This window comes from Lonchura striata, chromosome 5 (assembly GCF_046129695.1).
Source record: "Lonchura striata isolate bLonStr1 chromosome 5, bLonStr1.mat, whole genome shotgun sequence".
Lineage (NCBI taxonomy): Eukaryota > Metazoa > Chordata > Aves > Passeriformes > Estrildidae > Lonchura > Lonchura striata.
In genome coordinates, this window is record NC_134607.1 from 4833573 (window position 1) to 4852099 (window position 18527).

The 18527-nt window shown below is 41.0% G+C and overlaps 1 protein-coding gene across 6 annotated transcripts in view; it reads right to left on the reverse strand.

The window, feature by feature from the left end:
* ETV6 (ETS variant transcription factor 6) overlaps window positions 1–18527 on the reverse strand; it is a 125758-nt gene that overhangs the window by 89331 nt on the left and 17900 nt on the right. For 2 of the 6 annotated variants that reach the window (XM_021529945.2, XM_021529946.3), the window contains exon 2: window positions 16206–16380. The exons of the other annotated variants lie outside the window; for them this stretch is intronic. The gene's annotated coding sequence lies outside the window, so the exon portion shown is untranslated. The remainder of the gene's footprint in view (window positions 1–16205; window positions 16381–18527) is intronic. 6 annotated transcript variants of the gene reach the window in all.

Genomic DNA, 18527 nt, shown 5'->3' on the forward strand with positions numbered 1-18527 from the left:
TCATTTATTTGTATAATAAAGAATTTCATCTGTAAATATCCCAGCTAGGCAGCAGAAAATACACAAGAGGCAGATTCTAGTTCAGAATTTGGAAGTAGAATCATCATAGTCCAAACAGGAGTAAAGCCTTATCTATCCACCCACCCTTCTGCAGCAAGGCTCCAAGAAGAGGCAGCAAAGCTGGGACTTGGCCCCTCCGACCTGCTACTTCATGGTTGAAGTCCACCATGGATTCAACTGCCTGACATTAAGAAACTATCTGCCCCCAGCCCTTTTCAACATGCAACTCCAAAATTTGCATCCTGGGGTTGTCACTGCAACCCTCCTCTGAAGAACTTGCTACTGACCTTTGTTTAAGCAGGGCATGGAAAAAGCTGGGCCACTACTGTAATCCATAGGGTCCCTTTGGCATCTATACTATGGTTTGTTGGTACAGTCACTCCACACAAAGCACCACAGAAGGCTCAAGAGAGACAGTTAATTGTACAGCTAGGGAAAAAAAAACACCACACGAGGCTTTGAAGTACTGTGGCCAAGTGAGTAAGCTGCAGGGAAGCAAGGAAGGCAACAGCAAAGAACTTTCCAGGCTTAGCTGCACGTCAGAGATATTTCACTGCACTTTTTTTGTTCTCCTTTCTAAAAGAGGCAGGGCTGGGAAGCTTCATCTCTGTACCATACAGTGGTTGGACAACCCTGCCTGTGTGCGTGGGAATTAACACCCTGAACACTCTTACTGCAGTCATGTGCTCATTTCAGGGCAAGGTTCCTGGAGGCCACGAAACCGAGATGGGAAGACTAAGGGGAAACATGGTGTACAGGGAGCTGCCCTCCCATGAGTTATGGAAAAGCTCCTCTTCTGCATCTCAGGGCTGGCACGGCACAAGGGTTTTAACTTGGTTGCATTACTGAGCTGTCAAAGTTGCAATGTTACTGTGCATTCAAACACATATCCAAGGACAATCATCATTTCTGATCTTCCTACCATGGCTGAGCATTGCTTTCTGAACACTTCTACTGAAGCTATAGTTACATGAACAGGGTCCTTCACAAAAGAGGATATTAAATATTTACATAGCACAAATCACAGGTCAGAACTGTCACACAGATGAGGTCAACTCATTCACTGTCCTGGGATATCTAAATGCCCATCAGTTAAGTAGTGAAAAAAATCGTGGGAGAGTAATTCACATAAAAGTCATAGCTTCTTTTAACCCTCAGTCACTGATGGAAACAGAATTCCTGTAGAGCTGCAACATCCTGAAATACACATTTTAAAAATACTACTTACAAATTTAAGAAATTGCCCTTCTTGGTCCCAATAAACAGCTGGGTCCTGCTCCCATCTGCACCTGCAAAATTCTTCAGTGCATTTTATTTAAGTGTTTCTGGTCCATATTTACACTGGTGGAAGTAACATCCACTTATGGGCTTCAGTCTCTCTTCTCCAGTAACTTAAGCTTACTTACTATTGGCATTCACAGCACCCCTGCATTTCCACCACAGCATTTCTCCACACTTCAGACATCTGGCAGACTTTCCATGAAGAAGGACATGCCAAATGCCCAGAGAAACCCGAGGGTGCCATGCCAAGGTCTAATGTGACACCTTACAGTTTTTAATCCTGAAGATTCAAGTAGTGCCACAGTAACCCAGCACACACAGCATGGCAGAGAAGTGTGCCACATCCTCTTGCTCCAAAATACTTCTAAGTAGGTAAAAACAATTTTCCAGAGATAATCTAGGCCAGTCTGGGAATAGGACAGCTATAATAAGGGCTGCTGGTGAAAAAATGGGCAGATCTACTTGAGTCAAACTAAACAGAATCTTCAACAAGAGAAGACAGCCAAATAAAATACCCATTCTCAAAGACTGTCTTAGTAAGCTCATCCAGAAACAAGGATCATGGATGTTTGCCACTATAAAATATCATGAAGATTCAGATTATTCAACTCCCAACACATTAAATGCAGGGGGAGTTCCTGGAAAGGGCCATATTTGCACTGACCTTGATTACTGTACAGACACTGGATATGGAAGAAACATCAAATTACAATCTTCCTCTCCCCCTGTTCTTTCATCCACTCCAACTACTTACTTCAGTGTAAGTAACATCAAGATCAGTGTGACTAGAAAAGGAAGGTCTAGATGACAGAGTATATAAAAAACAGTTTGTAGGATTTCACTTAGAATATTGCATCCTGTACATTTGCAGGCTCTTCATTCTGCATCATATATACACACACCCCTATGTATGTAAGACAGGCAAGTTTTACAAGAGTCAAACGATCTAGCTTGTAAGGAAGGAATAAAGAACTACTGAGATGGACAGAAGAAAGGACAGATACAGCCCAACAACCAAAAGGAAATACAAATAGAGAAAAGATAAGGTAATCGGGAAGACATATTGCAGAAGGATAAGCTAGTAAGAAGCTGTGATCAAAACAAAGATGCATTGGGAGACCACTGAAAGAAGCTGAATTACAGAAAAAGAAACAAAATCTGCAACAGGTCTGCCTGTACAAAAATTAGATTTTTTAATTTAATAAGCTATTTAGCAGCTTTTTTAAGGTCTCTCCAGTCAGCAGTCTATTAGTATGAGAATGGAAAGTAGAAGAAACTGACCATTTTGCTGATCATCAGACACTAATATACTACTTAGGAAAAGAAAACAAAGCACCTGAGGGACAGCTTGAGGCACAGTAACATCTTTTATTTCTTATAAAACATGGTCCTTCCCACACGGGACCATCAGGTTTGGCAGAACTTTAAGGGGAGTTTTTAAATATATTTGTTCAGAAACAGCTGGTCACGGTACTGCATATCTGATCCAAAAGAAGAATAGATGTGATTTCATATGTGTTCAAAGAGAAGCTGAAGCTCCTGAACAAGACATACATTTAAGAAGTGGTAAATGACAGGAAAAGAGCAGAGCCTGAATTCAACAATATGGTCTATATTCCATGGACAATGACAGGGTCAAGTGATGGATCTTTATTAAATGCTTTCTCCTGCATTAATGCTGCACACTCTAATGATTTGACCATTGCTATTAACAAATCTGCCATGTCCCTGCCTGAAGCTAATAAGTAATTACCTAAGCAGGTGAATATTCTGTTGCGTAAGGAGAGCTATTAGCAATCCTTTCCCAACTGCTCTGAAAACAGGAGATGCCTTCCAGGTATGACCTGTCCATGTGACAGGGTACACCCCACACAGACCTTATTCCTTCACTCTGGAAATTCCAGGGACACTCCCAGCACTCAGAAGAGGAACAAGAAGTGGATCACCTCCTGTAGAGGACTGCTCCACAAGGCTGGGTGGTAGATGCCAGACAGAAAAACACAGGATGAAACAAGCTCTGCAGAAGAGGTTTGTAGAGAAAAACAGTGAGGACACAAGTTTGCCTGTTCCCAGACCTGCTGTGACTCTCCAAAACAACTTGTGGCACTACCACAGCCTTCTCTGTCTTGGTTGTGCCAACAGGACAGTGGGATAAATGCTGAGGCCCACAGGTGTGTCAAGCCCTGTGACAAATCTCAGTTTAGCTGCTTTCCTTCTGCCATAGCTTTTCCTGTTCATTAAGTTCCCCAACTGTTTTAATTGCTCCTTTCAACCTCTGCATCACTTTTTGTTCTTCCTCAAATTATTGTTTTGTTTTAGCTCATAATCCTGAAGCATTGGTTATGATGTTGTTCCTGGCAGAACAGAAGCACTGAAGTTTCACTCTGGTTATCTTTGGCTTGTTTTCAAAACTAAGCATTGCTGGTTCACATCTGAATGGACACTGTAGTGAGAGCCACTCCACCCTTACCATAAGACTGCCTCTGATGTGCAAATATTACCTGACTATAGAAGTGAGAAGCTTGGGAACTAAGCCAGCTGAAATAAGAGTAAACTTCAGATGTATTTAAAAATAATAAAGTACTAATCTTAACTCATTTTAATCTTAACCCATTTTAACTCATTCTGAAGGCTTCTTCACGGTCCTTATTACCACACTATTTAAATATGGACTATAATACCTTTAGTACTTTCTTGCAATGAAGGGAAGTGTTATTACACTCACCTTTACAAGTGGAGGGACCAAAACACAAGCAGATTAGGTACCCAATCAGGCTATAGAGGCTGAGCAAAAACCTTCTTTGACACCTTAGAAAACAGTATGTTCTCCCAAGAACTCTATTTGGCTGTGAACCCCACTCTTAGGACTTGACATTTATACAGTGACAGCACTCTGAAGCAAACAAACACTGCACCATTGCCAAAAGTGTTCCAGAAATAGTGAGCAGGGGACAACCCTGATGAGCTCAAAGCCAAAATACTCAAGACAGGGAAGCACCACGGGAAGGGCCTGTTTGAATCCTAGTTTACAGTTAGGAACAGAGGTGCAGGAAGAAGTAACAAGTTACCTAAATCCCATTTCAACACTCTACCCACACAGCCACGTTTCTGGGGTTATGCTGCTGCTCTAGAAACAGAAGGATGAACTACAAGAGAAGTAAAATTACACGGACAAGTTGCAAAAGCTCTCGGAATGATATAATTTTGCATTTTAGCATTGATTTTAAACATCCTCCTCATGGGAGGGAACTTCTGATTTCTAATGCTCCTCCATGGACTGAAGTCTCTCAGGTCACAAGTGGCAGCAGAGGTGGCCGCAGTCAGAAGGGAGTTTCAAAGCTGTTCCAGAAACACATCCCTCCCTTGCCACGAGAATCAGGACAGAGGCACTCCAACCCTTCCCACGGTTATGCAACGGCACAGATCCATTTGGGAAGGCAGGTTTCCTCACCCATCCCCACTCAGAGCTACACAGTCCTAAATCCCAGCACAGCTCTCCCCTGGTACAAGCAAAGCAAAACAGGGGGACATCAATCACTCCCAGTTAATCAAGAGGGTGTGTTCAACACCAGAGCTGAGCCGTGAGACTGTCAGAGGAAATGGGGGAAGGAAAAAAAAAAATCTGCTTACAAGAACCATGATAAAAATGCTTCTTCTGTTCCTACGGCCATGAAGGTGACTGAGACAATATTCCCAGCATCTGAGGGAATGTTCCTTCCAGCAAGCACTCCAAGCCCCTTCCATCACATGCCCATCCCCACAGTCCACTCACACACAACAACAGCTGAAGTTTTCATCAGGAGAAAATTAACCTCCTTTTTTTTAAGCTGGCAACAAAGACTTAAAACTTTTCCTGGCATTTCTCCTGTTTATACAAGACCTGCCAAACCGGTTGTGTGATTTTTACACTGCTTTCTTTTCCACAAAGTCCTTCGAAAGGCAGAATAACAGAAAGCAACTAAGGAAAAAGGTTGGTTATATAGGTCCAAAGATCAATCCTTGGTAACACAGCTGAAAAATCAAAAATTAACCAGAATCCTCCTAAATTTATTTTTACTATCTGAAGACCATAGTTGTTTACATTTCTTATTAAAACTGTGTTGAAGTAGAACAGCTGTTTTGAATAGTGGAAGGCAGTGCCATTTAAAATTGTTTAGCAGCTAAAGAGATAAGTTACATAGCAGATAAAATGGGAAACTAAGGCACAGAGTAGTCAAATGAACTGCTCAAGGTAAGCTGAGGCAGAGATCAGGTCTTCTGAGCAACCAGTTGGTTTCCTGCATATTTGGCCTGTCACCTGTACATTGCACATGTCTAATTCCCAGCCAGTGCTGAGATATGGATGCCTGAACTCCAACAGCAAACAGTTCTGAACCCCAGGAACTGATGCCACTTTATCCTCCTATAAGGCAGTAGGCAAAAAATTATTCATCAGTGCCTGGCTCTAAGTCTGTTGCCGGGGTCTGAAGACCAGAAGCAGTAACAAATGTTAGTAAACATTTCTCTCAATACATGCAATCTGGCTAAAATCAAAACGTTACACCAAAAATAGCCTTTTCAATTGCTACATAGGGTTTTTTTTTATGTTGGGGATTGTTGTTTTGGCTTGGTTTTTTTCAGAATAACAATCTTGAGCACAGCAGCATACTGTGCTGCTACACTTTCCACTTGGTCTTTGATTCAGAAGAAATTTCTGATTTGATATTAATTTTGCTGTCCCCTTGCACAGTCCTGAAGCAAAATTAAAAGTAAAATGCAAGTTTAACTTTCTGTTTGGAGCGCTCTTACCTTGCTCTGTTGTCAAAATCTACCCCCAGAACAACAACAAAAAAGCTATAGACATTAAAATAAACGTAATAAAAAAAGAAAAAAAAATTCAGTGGAGTGCACCAAAGCAATCACACTACTGCAGAGCCCAGGGTGACTGCAGCCCCGCTTGAACTGACACGGCAAATACTCATTTTCACCGGGCTGTGGAATAGAGGATGAGATAAAACCTTGAGCAAATAAACGGGCAAAGTTCGAGCCCACAGCTGCTCCTCATGGGTAACTTTGAGCTGACACACCTGCTGCTTTGGCAGCCGGTTTAGCTCCCTAAGGCTGGGCTTTGCAGGGCTGGGTGATGTGCTTACACTGGATCTGCCTGTCAGCCAGAAAGATCCCAAGGTGATTTACAAACAATTTAGGAAGGATATACAGTCTCACTGTGCAGCAAGTGAATAGGCACCACTCCTTACACACCTTCAACAAAAAAAAAAAAAAAATAAAACAACTCAGATAGCTGTTGAGAATCCTTAAAATCACCTTAAATGAGAACAACCTCCTAACACTGCAAGCCCCACAGAAACACCACCCCCAATATCTGCAAACTGCCTGAGTGTCCAGCTCCCTCAGTGGCCACCTCAGAGGAATTCAGCAGTAACATCTACATTCATAACCACATAGCAGTACAAGAAAGGATCCCTCAAAACAAGCTGGATGCTTATAAATCATGTGCATCATAGGCATAGTGAGGCCATCCCACAGACTCCTCCTCTACAGCCTGCATCCTCGAGCTGCTTTCAGGCTCAGACAGATGGACGTCCCACTGATGGCAAGTGTGATTCTTCACACCAGGAGAATCCAATCAGAATTAGACACTGGGCACATGACGGGATGATATCCACGCAACAAACTGCAGTTGTCATGCAGTCAACCACAGACCACTCTATTTGCCTCCTGCCTTCAATCCAGTGCTAAAATTACATAACTTTGTGAGCTGCAGCAGAAAATAAAACATATTTTAAAATTTATTTAGCTTCTCCCTATTCCCATTCAAACTGGAATCACAGTGCAGTGATCCAGAGTGGAAATATTAAAGCTACTAATACATTTAAAAGCAGAGTAAGCCTGGTTTGGATGGAAACTTAAAACTTTTTACTGGCTTAACTGATGTAGGTGGAACAGCGGACAGTCTCTCAAGCAATGCTCTTCTATCTTTCAACATGTGTATACACATACTCTTATCCTGTAGATGCATATTACTGCATATCTCTATTTCAACTTTAATCTTAATGCCAAAAATTATAGTATTAATCAGAAACCTGTGCTGAAACTCACCTCAACCTGCATGCATGCAAAAATAAAAGTAAGATCTTAATATCTGATGTTGCATGAACTAAGCTGAAAAAATCCCTGTGAGTAAGAATGTACACTCCTACTGACAAGAATTAGAGGTTTTGCTAAATACTGGAAATTGCAAACATGGAAAATAGATACTATAATTTGTAGAGAATGGAACTACTTGCTCCTATTACTTACAATACCTGGCTGGTGACATAGTCCATGATACCTTGCAGCATGGTAATACCCCTGGCCATAGCTAAGCTTGTAATTACAAAACAGATGGGGAAAAAAAAATAAAACAAAACAAAACAAACAAACAAAAAAAACCAAAATAAAACAAACAAAAAAAAAACCAAACCAAACTAACCACCACCACCACCATAAAAGTCCAAAACATCAATCCTCTTGGGAGATGCACATAATACCCTTGGCACATCAGAAATTATTATCAGATGTAGCCAGAGCTCCTCATTTGGAGACAGAATGAGGAATCCTGTTACTAAGAGACAGGTGGAAGCTTAAGGGCACAAATTCTGTAGTGCATGGGAGAAAAGAAAAATGGGAAACAATGCTATCTCACAGATATAGCAGAGACCATGAAAAAGAATCAGATCTCACTGTTGAGGATGGCAAGGAAACACAAGACACCCATGAGAACACAAGAGAGGAAACAGCACAAGCCCCCCTTGTCTGTAGAAACTGCCAAGACTCTTACCTTCAAGAGCTGTGCATGTCAGAAGAAGCATAAACATCTTGTTTTTGTTAAAGGTGGTGGGGTTCCTTCCACCCCCTCCACACCATGGAAATACAAATGCTAAGGGCACTAGCTATGCAGACTTCAGCAAAAACTGTAAATCCAAATACCTCAGCAAGCCCTAAAGAACAGTCCTAGAGATGAGAGGGAGAGATGGAGCTCTCACTATTCAGAATACAGGTGGTGCTATTAATACAATGAAGGCAGTTTTGTTTTGTTTTTTTTCCTAAAAGAAAATAATTTTATTCCACCCTCACACCCAGGCAACATTAATCCTTTTGATTAAACCAAAATTGCAAGATTTCTTCTGGTCAGACAACACCAGCTGCATCTGAAAAACTACTTAGATAAAGCCACCTCCATTCTTTACAGAGATGCAACTCAACACTAATCCTGTTATAAAACTCATTGCTATGCAAGGGGTCATCTAGAAGCTCCTTTATCCTACATTAATTTGAATCTATTTATCTCAATACGAGAACAGACATTGCCCCAAACAGACAGTGTGGCACTGATCTCAGAAGTGGTCTATCAGCCCAGGACAACCTCCCAAAAAGGTCATCCTGAAGTCAGTGTTGGCTTGTAAATATTACACCTGTGCTAGCAAATGGGAGTCAATTGTAATCACATCCTTTGAATTCACACTGGACCACAAATTGCCACCTAGCCAAAGCCCTGGGTTTAATGAACAACTGCAGAGATTGAACTCCTGTTCCTCACTGCCCTGTCACCAGGAGCTACAATCTAAAAGCATTTTAGAAAAAAGGGAATGCACAGGTGTTCTTTACCTGCCCCAGAGCCACTGGGGGGTCAAACCTAGGCAAAAGTGACCCTCAGGTTAAGCAGAGGCATTTGATTAGCTACACACAGCTGCTGAGTTAATGGAACTGGGATGGCTTACACTCTGCTATTTTCCTAACTGAAGCTTTGGCAACAAGAAGTTTCAACCACTTCAGCTCAAGAAGAAAGCAGCACTCTAGTAGAGGTAAGGATGGGTATGCCAACAGGAAAGGGAGTAGTGGGAAAACTGGAGTTACCAGGTATACTGACAAAACAGGGAGGACAAATCTTTAACGGGCAGTCTCTCAAAGTGTTTGGTTTTTCCTCACTTCCTACTAAATCATGCTATTTAAGTATGCAATCTAGACCACTATTCAAAAACAACCAAAAAACTGCACACCACACGTCCCTACTCCAAAAAATCTAGCACAAGTAATACAATCTGTGTTTTCATATTTTATGTACACATTTGACATATCTGTGTTCCCCATATCCACAAATTATTCACCTTCTGCCAGCCAATTTGTACAGCAATGAGGGTAATCCCAGGTGCAAGTTTCCTGACACAGATTTACAGAGCAATAATATCATTAAAGAACATTATTATCTGCACAACTATCTTTTTCTTTACCTATAAATTTCGGACATTTGTTTCACAGAACAAGGGAAGAACAAACAAAAAAAAGCTTTGCTCACTTATACAAACACTAAATCTAGGCCAAGAGTAAATCCTCAGCATCCAGAAAGACAGGATTAATTTCTAAACATAAGGCAGTACTTTCCCATGCTAACTATAATTGAGCCATCTCAGTATAGACAGCAAAAGCCTAAATAAACTTTGATGGCTGAGAAGCAGGACCTGACTGAACCTTGAGAGCAGACCAGGAAAGGCCACATGGATCCTCTCTGCAGTGGAGGTTATGATTCTATGATGCATCTATATAATCTTCAGCCAAAATGCCAACTCTGTCTTCAGAAAATTTCAGATCTATATATAAAAAAAATTCCATACCTGATTATTTCATGTGATATATGAGCACATTAAGGATGATTGTACAAACTGTAGATGTCACGTGCTGTTTCATTGCTTTTGTTCAGCTAGACTACAGCAATATAATTCTTTATTCAAAGACCTTTGAAGCCAAAAGGGGAAATCTTACAGGAAAAAAAACCAACCAAACAAACCAGAAGTTATTTCTTCAGTTAAATTTTAATTGCACTGAGGCAAGATTTCCTTCACCACTGCAAATCCCCAAAGTCTACCTGAACCTTGACCTCATTTTCTTCAAGTTTTATGCAAAAAACAGGCTTTCAGACAACTTGGATTCTTCTTAATATCCTTACCACGGGAATGGCCGTTCACACTTCTCTTCATGGCTGCTGAAGTGTGTCTCAAGTCACCCATGTTAAGTTAAGATTTCAGGTGGGGAATTAGCATTTAGGGACAGACAGATTCTCAAGAAGTGAAAGATGCTGCTCTCATGATGACATTATAATGAAAAGTCATAGGAGAAATTTCCTGCCTCTCTCAACTATGTCAAAACAGAGTTTTATCAAGTACAAACCCTGTCTGAAGTTTTGCCTCCATGGCTCTCTGGAGGTAGTATTACAAAATATTTCCTTTTAAATCAGCTGCTTCTGTCAAACCGCAAACATTTGATCCTGGAGTCCTTAATAAATGTTCAGCATCAGGCAATTTGTGAGGCAACTAAACCATGGCACAAAAGAATGGTTCCAGCACTGAAGGAAAAGCCTGTTGTTACATGACAGGTCACAGGTACCTGCCTTTGGACAGAGTTGAGAGAGAACCAGCCTGCCTCTCCCTAGGGTCATTCCACTAACGCCTATGCTCCTTGCTTAATCCTGCCTCATGTCCTGCGCCACATCCTTCCTAGCAAAACATGAAATCAGCAGGAAACAGAGATGGTTTAGGGACTACACTGTGCTGCTGCCGAGCACAAGCCTGCTCATGGCCACAACAGCTAAATTTAGTATAAAAGAGAGGGCCTGGAAGAAGGGCTGCTCTGCACCAGCCTATTTGCTCTTTTCCTGCCTCCCTTCCTCTGCCCTTTCAGGAAGCAGAGTCACTTCCATGCCAGGCATGTGAGTGGGCTGAACACGGAGCTGAGCAGATGTTGCAAGCACCTGATAGAGGCCCATGAACAGGAACGCACAGAGAAGGTGCTGGAGCAGCAGAGGGGCCATGGTTTGAAGGGAGCTGCACGGTGACTCTGCCCAATTGAGCTGGGATCACAAAATGCACCATGGCAATGAAACTACAGACGATTCAAACTGCTAGGGGCTAATTTCAATAACCTGAACCTGGAGCCCAGTCTGTAGGCAGATGGCAATGGCCCCTCAGCCCTACAGCACCCACCCAGGCCCCATGCCAGGGTGTGTAAGTTCACAACACAATTTAGGCTATGAAGGAGAAAAGTCTCTTTGTCCCCACCTACTTACAGAACAAAGGACCCTCCAAAACAAGCCCTTTTCTACCAACAAATAAAGTAAGTCCAACTGATGAAAATTCCCACCATCTGCTTTCCATTTTTTCCTATAATGGAAAAATACATTCTCTGCTATTTTTAAACAGAATTTGTTTGCAGTCCTAACATCTTTGCTTTCTAATAAACATTTTTAGCTCAATATATAGATGCCACTAACAAAGTAGGCTTCAGAGACAGGGAAAATCTGGCTCAGGAAACCACAAGAGACCCTAAGTTTACCAAGAGCTAAATCTCACTGAGATGAGATTCCCAGTTTCACCATTTAATGAAAATGACAATGTTCTAACTTAAAATATATCTGCTATCCAGAAAACATCAAGGAAAAAAAATCCCAAACTGATAATTTTTATTAAACTGGATTGGGAAGCAACTACAGAGGCAAAGCTGAAAAAATAAGCCTTCTGTATGCAGGTGGAGTGGAGGTGGAAGGGACAAATAATACGGTGATACACACTTGAGGCAGCACCTCTTCAGTTTGGATTAATTGCAGGCAGAACATTATGTCTAACCAGGTCTTCAACTAGATTTCTCCAAGTCCAATAATGATAAGCTTCTATATCTGCTTTAATTGATACGAGCTTTTAGGACAGACTGATAGCAGACATCTGAAGAGAGGAAGTAATACAGAGAAGTGACAGATTTTCTGTTTGTGGGTAACAAAATATGCCCTTATATTTATGGGAAAAAAAGTGTTTCTCCTGAAATCAGATATGAAAACTTTTTTCTCCATCATGGAGAGCTCTATAAAAAAAAACAACACCTTTTTTTGACATTTTTTCATGGGAAATGCCGTGCTCTGTTTCTATGTAACAAAACATGCTACAGAGAGGTAATAGTACATGTGGTTATAAAAAAATGGCACGAAAACACACTAACTCATCCTGCTATTTCCGTATTTGTACATGAATTTATGTATTGCAAAGAAAGGGACTGAATAAGTCCCATTTTAAGCTTTTTTTTTTTTCTTAACTCCTTCTTTGTTTCTTTAGTACATGCTCTCAAGTTAACACATCATCATGTGGGTGAATGTCTAAAAACTGTCTTGTGAAATGTCTGGAATTAATATTGTATCTGTGTAGTGAATTCACCAGTACTCACATTAATAGAAAAGTTAGGATGCTAAAGGAACCGATAAAAAGACAAGAGTAATGCGGAGGTGTGGAAAATGAGCTTAAAATGCTTAGGCCTGCAGGTCTTGTTAGATCCATTTAAAAAATAGAAACTGTAATATCTCAGCCTTAAAGTCTGGTCCACGTCCCCTCACAGGATCTATACACACATTATAAAAAGAGTTAATTTACTGAGTGTTTTGATTCATCTGCAGTAGTGGGAAAAAGCAATGACACACGGCTTTTCCTCCAGATTACTCCGGATCTCTATATTAGGGACTCCCATTAAAATGTGAGAGTGGATAGGTTTGATCCCTAAACAAAAAAAAAAAAAAAAAAAAAAACCAAAGGGGCAAAACTCCTGTGGGGCCACAACCCTGTCATCAAGATCTGTACATACAGAGAGTTCCACTGAAGTCACAGGCACAGAACTGTACCTACAAAGACCTGAATGTGGGCTCAGGAGTGTAGCCAGGGCCCACAGTAAGGACTTCTGCACACCTGGGTCTGAGGAGGATGGATTTTTTAGTTCAATTTTATAAATCACAACAACTACAGTTCAGGAAAGATTCACAGAATGTGGCTGTGCTGATGTAAAAAGTGATTCACTTTAGTGCCTTTCACCTCTGTTTAAAACACCTTGCCTACAGAAAGTGAGCAAGAAGCACAGCTATTGAGATGAAGCCATTGCCTGATTTTTATTCCAGAGTAGCTCCCCACACGGAGACAATTCTGGAATTAAAGTATTTTTGATCCAGAATAATTATGTTGCTAGTAATGTGGGCAATCTATTCCATGGTAACTGAAGTACAGCAGGACAGCCCTTCCAGAAGAATTGAGATGGTTACACACCCCCACAGACACTCACAGTAGCCTAGGCTGTAAGGAACACAAGATAGATCTGAATGCCAGCTAAAAACAGTGGGAGTCTTCCCAGTGACTTCAGTGGGCTTTGGCTGAGGCACCATGTAAAGGAAATTGCTTAATTCCTGTGTATTTTTAAAAAGGATTCTAAAAAAAAACCCAATCATATAAAACTGAGCCGCAAGCCTGCAGGCATTCAGACACGAGCACATTTGTACAACTGCTCCTGGTGTGTGAGCACCACATCTCTGCACCAAGAGCTGACAGAACAAACCATTAACCCTTGGCTTTCCCACTGACAGGCAGTCCAAAAGTCCCAAAGCTTGTAGAACCATCAGCTGTGCCTTGCTTTAAGCTACCATCCTTTTTTATAACTTGAGCAATATGAATTAACAGTGTGAACTGAGAACATCAAGGTGAGAAGTACAGCAATCAAATCCTTAAAAAAAAAAAAGCAAAAATAAACAAAAAAAAAACCCACAAAAAATAAACACCTCCATACCATGTTTTGTATTTCCTGAGGGATTTATTTTGCAATTGTTTAAGTTTCAGCATCAGTAATCTATTATTTTTTTTAAGGATAAAATCTTTCCATCTAAAAATTCTAACCAGATGTGAATTTCAGACTTCCAAATTTGGGAATGTTCAGATCAAGAGCTGTGTTCTAGTCTTTTAGCTATAATCATCACTGTAAACACTGAAGTTTTCAATTATTTCACCCTCAAGTTATTAAGATGCTCAACTTATATTTAGCTGAAATTAAGTGCAGGTCCATAAAATCTCAGTAGACATTTAGAGGATCTAGGCCTAAATCACAGAACCTTAGATCACAGAAGTTTTGTACAATTCTGGAAATCTATTTATGAAAGTTTAACAAAATTTTTGATGCAAATCTCAAGTATGGCAATTACCTGGGTGAGCTAAGAGTAAGTTTTGAAATGGGTACATGTTCCTCCCTTTGATTTGCATTACAAATTGTAGGTTTCTAAGGGGGAGAAACTCTCTTTAGCTGGCTCTATTACTCTGCCTTCTGAGATGTTGCAGAGATGAGCAATCCCTTTCTGAACCACTAGTTCTATCTGCCCTGTGCACCTCCAAAAACAAACGGGGAAAATGAGAAAATATTCCTTGTGTTGTGGCTCTAGCTTTCTACTAGCCATTTAATAAATTTAATTCAACCTTTTATTAAATCATTTAGCCATTTAAAAAATCATTATGTTATTTACATAAATCTTAACCCTTCTGGCTAAGGGATTAGATGTTAACACAATGCCTACTAATTTGGTAGCACCTTTAATGGCAGTGACCAATTTTTGTTCTCATTACACAAATTAAGACATCATTTCACTCCTTTCAATCCTCTGCAGAATTTGCTTCTCTGTGAAAACAAAGTTATCTGCATGCTCCAGACATCAAAGACAGCATCAGTCTATTGCTGCTAGTGGCTTGTGCCTATGATCTATGGTGTAAAATGTCTGAGGATTGCTGAATGCTTCATAAGACAACAGAGGAATATTTTTTTAATTAGATTTTTCTTCTTAAATGCAGGGATTACTGAGGCACAGGCAAGGAGCACTCAGAGAACTAAAGGAGTCACCCATAAAAAAATCTAGCTGTCTTCAGGATTGGACATAAAAAAAAATCTACTTCAGGCTAATTCTTCAGACAGCCTACAGTAGTCTTTAATTTTAGAAAGTAACATAACTTGAAAGTAAATGTAGCAAGAAATAACATATTGCATGTAAAATTATTATATCTATAGTGTATATGTATGTGTGTATATATATATAATCTATACTGCACTTAATGCAGCATATAACAATAACATAATACATTTTCATCCCTAATTTATGAGCTGGAATTTACGTCAGTGGCAATTAATAATGGAAACTCCCATTGGTTCTAATCAGAGTGGATTAAGTCCTGATGCTAAGATTGCAACACTCACAAAAATCCTGGATCTATAGATAGAAAGAAACAAAAGTATATAAAATCCTGGGATATGATCCTGAAATTTGTTCTCTCATAAACAATGTCACTGAGAAAATCCAACCCAGATGAAAGGTCTGAATCATATCCTTCCAAAATCAGAGGCAAAGGCTGATCAACATGCCCAAAGGATATAGTGAACTAAGGCTGGTCTTCAGAGGAGAAAAATGAATGGTGTCTCACGTGATACTTGAAGAGAACACAGCAGCAAATGGAGTTGTAATGCTTTCTAGGCACCGTAATCCCACAACCTTACAAACAGCTCCTGAGCAGAAATCCTGAAAAATGTAGTTTTCTTGAGATCGACAAATTGCTGCTCTTAAAAGAGGGAAGCTGGCTGTCAGACTTTGGGGTTCATTAAAGCAGCTTCCAGGGCTAACACAAGTCTGCCTGTTAGCACAACCATGAAGCATTTTATGCCAGGATAATTGCAAAGACTGAAAGTCTCTTTGAAGACAGACAAGCAGACGTATTGGAACAGTCACTGCTCATTTGGTTTGGGTTTGGTGCTGGTTTAGGTTGGTGTTTGTTTTTAAACAGAGGTTCTACACTGCTTAAATACTCAATGCATGATTAACATGGGTCACTACACTGCTGCATTAAAGTGTTTGCTTGGTGACCCTGTGCTGTCTCTGTGTTTGTTCTGAGCTCATCTGGAGCTCTAGGAGTTTCTTTTCAAGTCAACTGCATCCAAGAGCCACCTGTCAAACAAGCTTGTTTCCATCTCCTGCAACCCAACTACTGCCACTTTCTCACCGTTCAGATGACTCTTTGCTCCACCTTCTGCATCCTTAACGATAAGACAGGTTCTACAGGCCAGATGTTGACACCAGCTGTGTCGTGGCTGACAGCTTGGGTGATTCCAATGGGTTGGCATGAGTGGGCACAGCCCTGCAGTCTGGGTTCAGATAGAATCGCTGTTTATGGTGCTCTGAAAAGAGGAAATGGTAAGGGAGCTATTGCCATGCACATCATTAAGCATATGCTTAAATGTTTTGTTGAACAGGTGCCCAAAGCACCAGGCTAAAGTGAAACAGGTTGCTATTCCTATATTAGGATTGTAGGTGCAACATAAGCTGCTTTTTTCTCACCCTTGCTACTCCCTGCCTCAGTTTCCCCATGAGAAAACCAGGAAATTACACTGATTTGGTTTGTAAAGCCTTTGTAAACAGCAGCTAAAACACAAAACAAAATGCTTCCTTGCTCCACCAAGGACCCAAGGCCTGGCTACTACTCACTACAATCTTTCAGGTAAAGAGTTGAATTGTTTTCAGGAAGGACATTCGACAAGCTGGAGGAAGGGCACAAGCACCACTGCACCAGTAATGAACCACACATGTTACAGACCTGCAACAGAACACCCAGCCACCTCCTCCCAGGGACAGAGCATGTCACAAGACATGCTCCTCACATCACTTCCACAATTTTTATAAGGGTTGCACGTACACTACTGACACGTGCAGACTTATCAGCGTTCACCAGGTCTGACTAACATTAACACAGCTGTGTGAGCAGAATGTGCTGTGACTCAACCATACCAGTAAAACTGCACTGACACTGGAAGAATTTGTTTCATGAGTGGACAACAGTGATTTTTACAGCAGTAACACTTTGCTATGCAGCAACACTTATCCTCAGACCACTCTGTCAATACTCTCTGCCTGCTATTCTTGTCCATGTGAAGCACTGATACAGCTTCAAAAGATTTCTCTTCCTTTCTCTGGCCTGCACTCCCACACTTTCAGGAAGCTCTTTGAGCCTACCAACCTCTCATTTTCTAATCTGCTATTCCTACACACACAGAGAGTCCTCAGCAACTCTGCTTCAAACCACACGAGGCAAAAAATCCACAACCACTGCAGGACCACAGGAGTCAGAAGTACACAAAAACACACAGCACTACTACTAGAGAAGTAAGTGGTGAGCAAGACCCAGTTCCAAGAAATGCAGAGCAAGGTGCATTTGTTCTCACCTCTAAGTGGATATAAAGTACAAGCAAAATTCCTCCAGGGTCCTCCAGGGAAAGAAAACTCTTCCAGGAACTGATCCCCTCGCCCCTTCTCAAAGCATTTAAGAACCTGCAGCTCTTCACAGGGATACCCCAAAGGCAGGCAAGATGCTCAAAGGGAGCTCACATGCTCTTTCAGTGCTTAACAACTTTTTGGTAAAGTTTCTAATTGAAGCTCAAATTGGCATCTGACTTCCAAAGGAAACCTTGTATCACCAGTAAAACATGCAGGAACACTCTTTAGGAGTAATGGGAGAGGAAAGAAGTGATCAGTGAAGAGCTGGAGATTATTGTTATTATTTACAGGACTGAAAACCTCCCACACACATACATACACACCTTTCTTGTCTGCTGTACTGGTCCTGAGCAAAAATTGCATAATAACATTGCTTTAGCTGATCTAATTCAAGGATGGATACAGCAAAAACAACTCTCAGAAACTTAAATAAGCCCAGCAGGGCAGCTCCAAAATCTTCTGTGCTTCAGCTCAAATAACCTAAGAGGAATATACAAACAGCTGCTGCAGCTTGGAAAACTGCCTGATCCCAGACAAGGTGGCAAACATGGATTGTTTCAGCCTAGGAAACGAAAAGGAAGGGAATAATGCTTGGGAGCTGCTGCCCCTTAACACAGCTGAGAGCCCACACTAGCAGCAACACAGGAAGACTGGCAGGACTTAGAGAAGCAGGGCGGGCAATACACAGACATTCAGCAGGGCAACTGTGGAAGATAAGTTTCTAAATCAAGGATTTCTGGTCTTACATAATTAGTTTTCACCAATTCGCCTGCCCTTCCCCCCACAAAAAATTAAAATCTCACTTTCGTATATTAGTTCTATCTACTAATTACAATGTCCCAAGAACTAATGGCTATCTATTTACAGGGAAGGGTTTAGCTATGGGTTCTTTCCTTTACAAAATTAAACTCAACAAAAACATTCAGCATCCAACCTCTTCACTGTCTGATATCCAGCGAGTCCATGCTGAAAAAGTCTACAGCACTACTTGTCTGCACTCCTACCTTGGCACCTCAGTACCTCTTTGTCCTGTGTGAAGCGTTCAGCAAGGAGT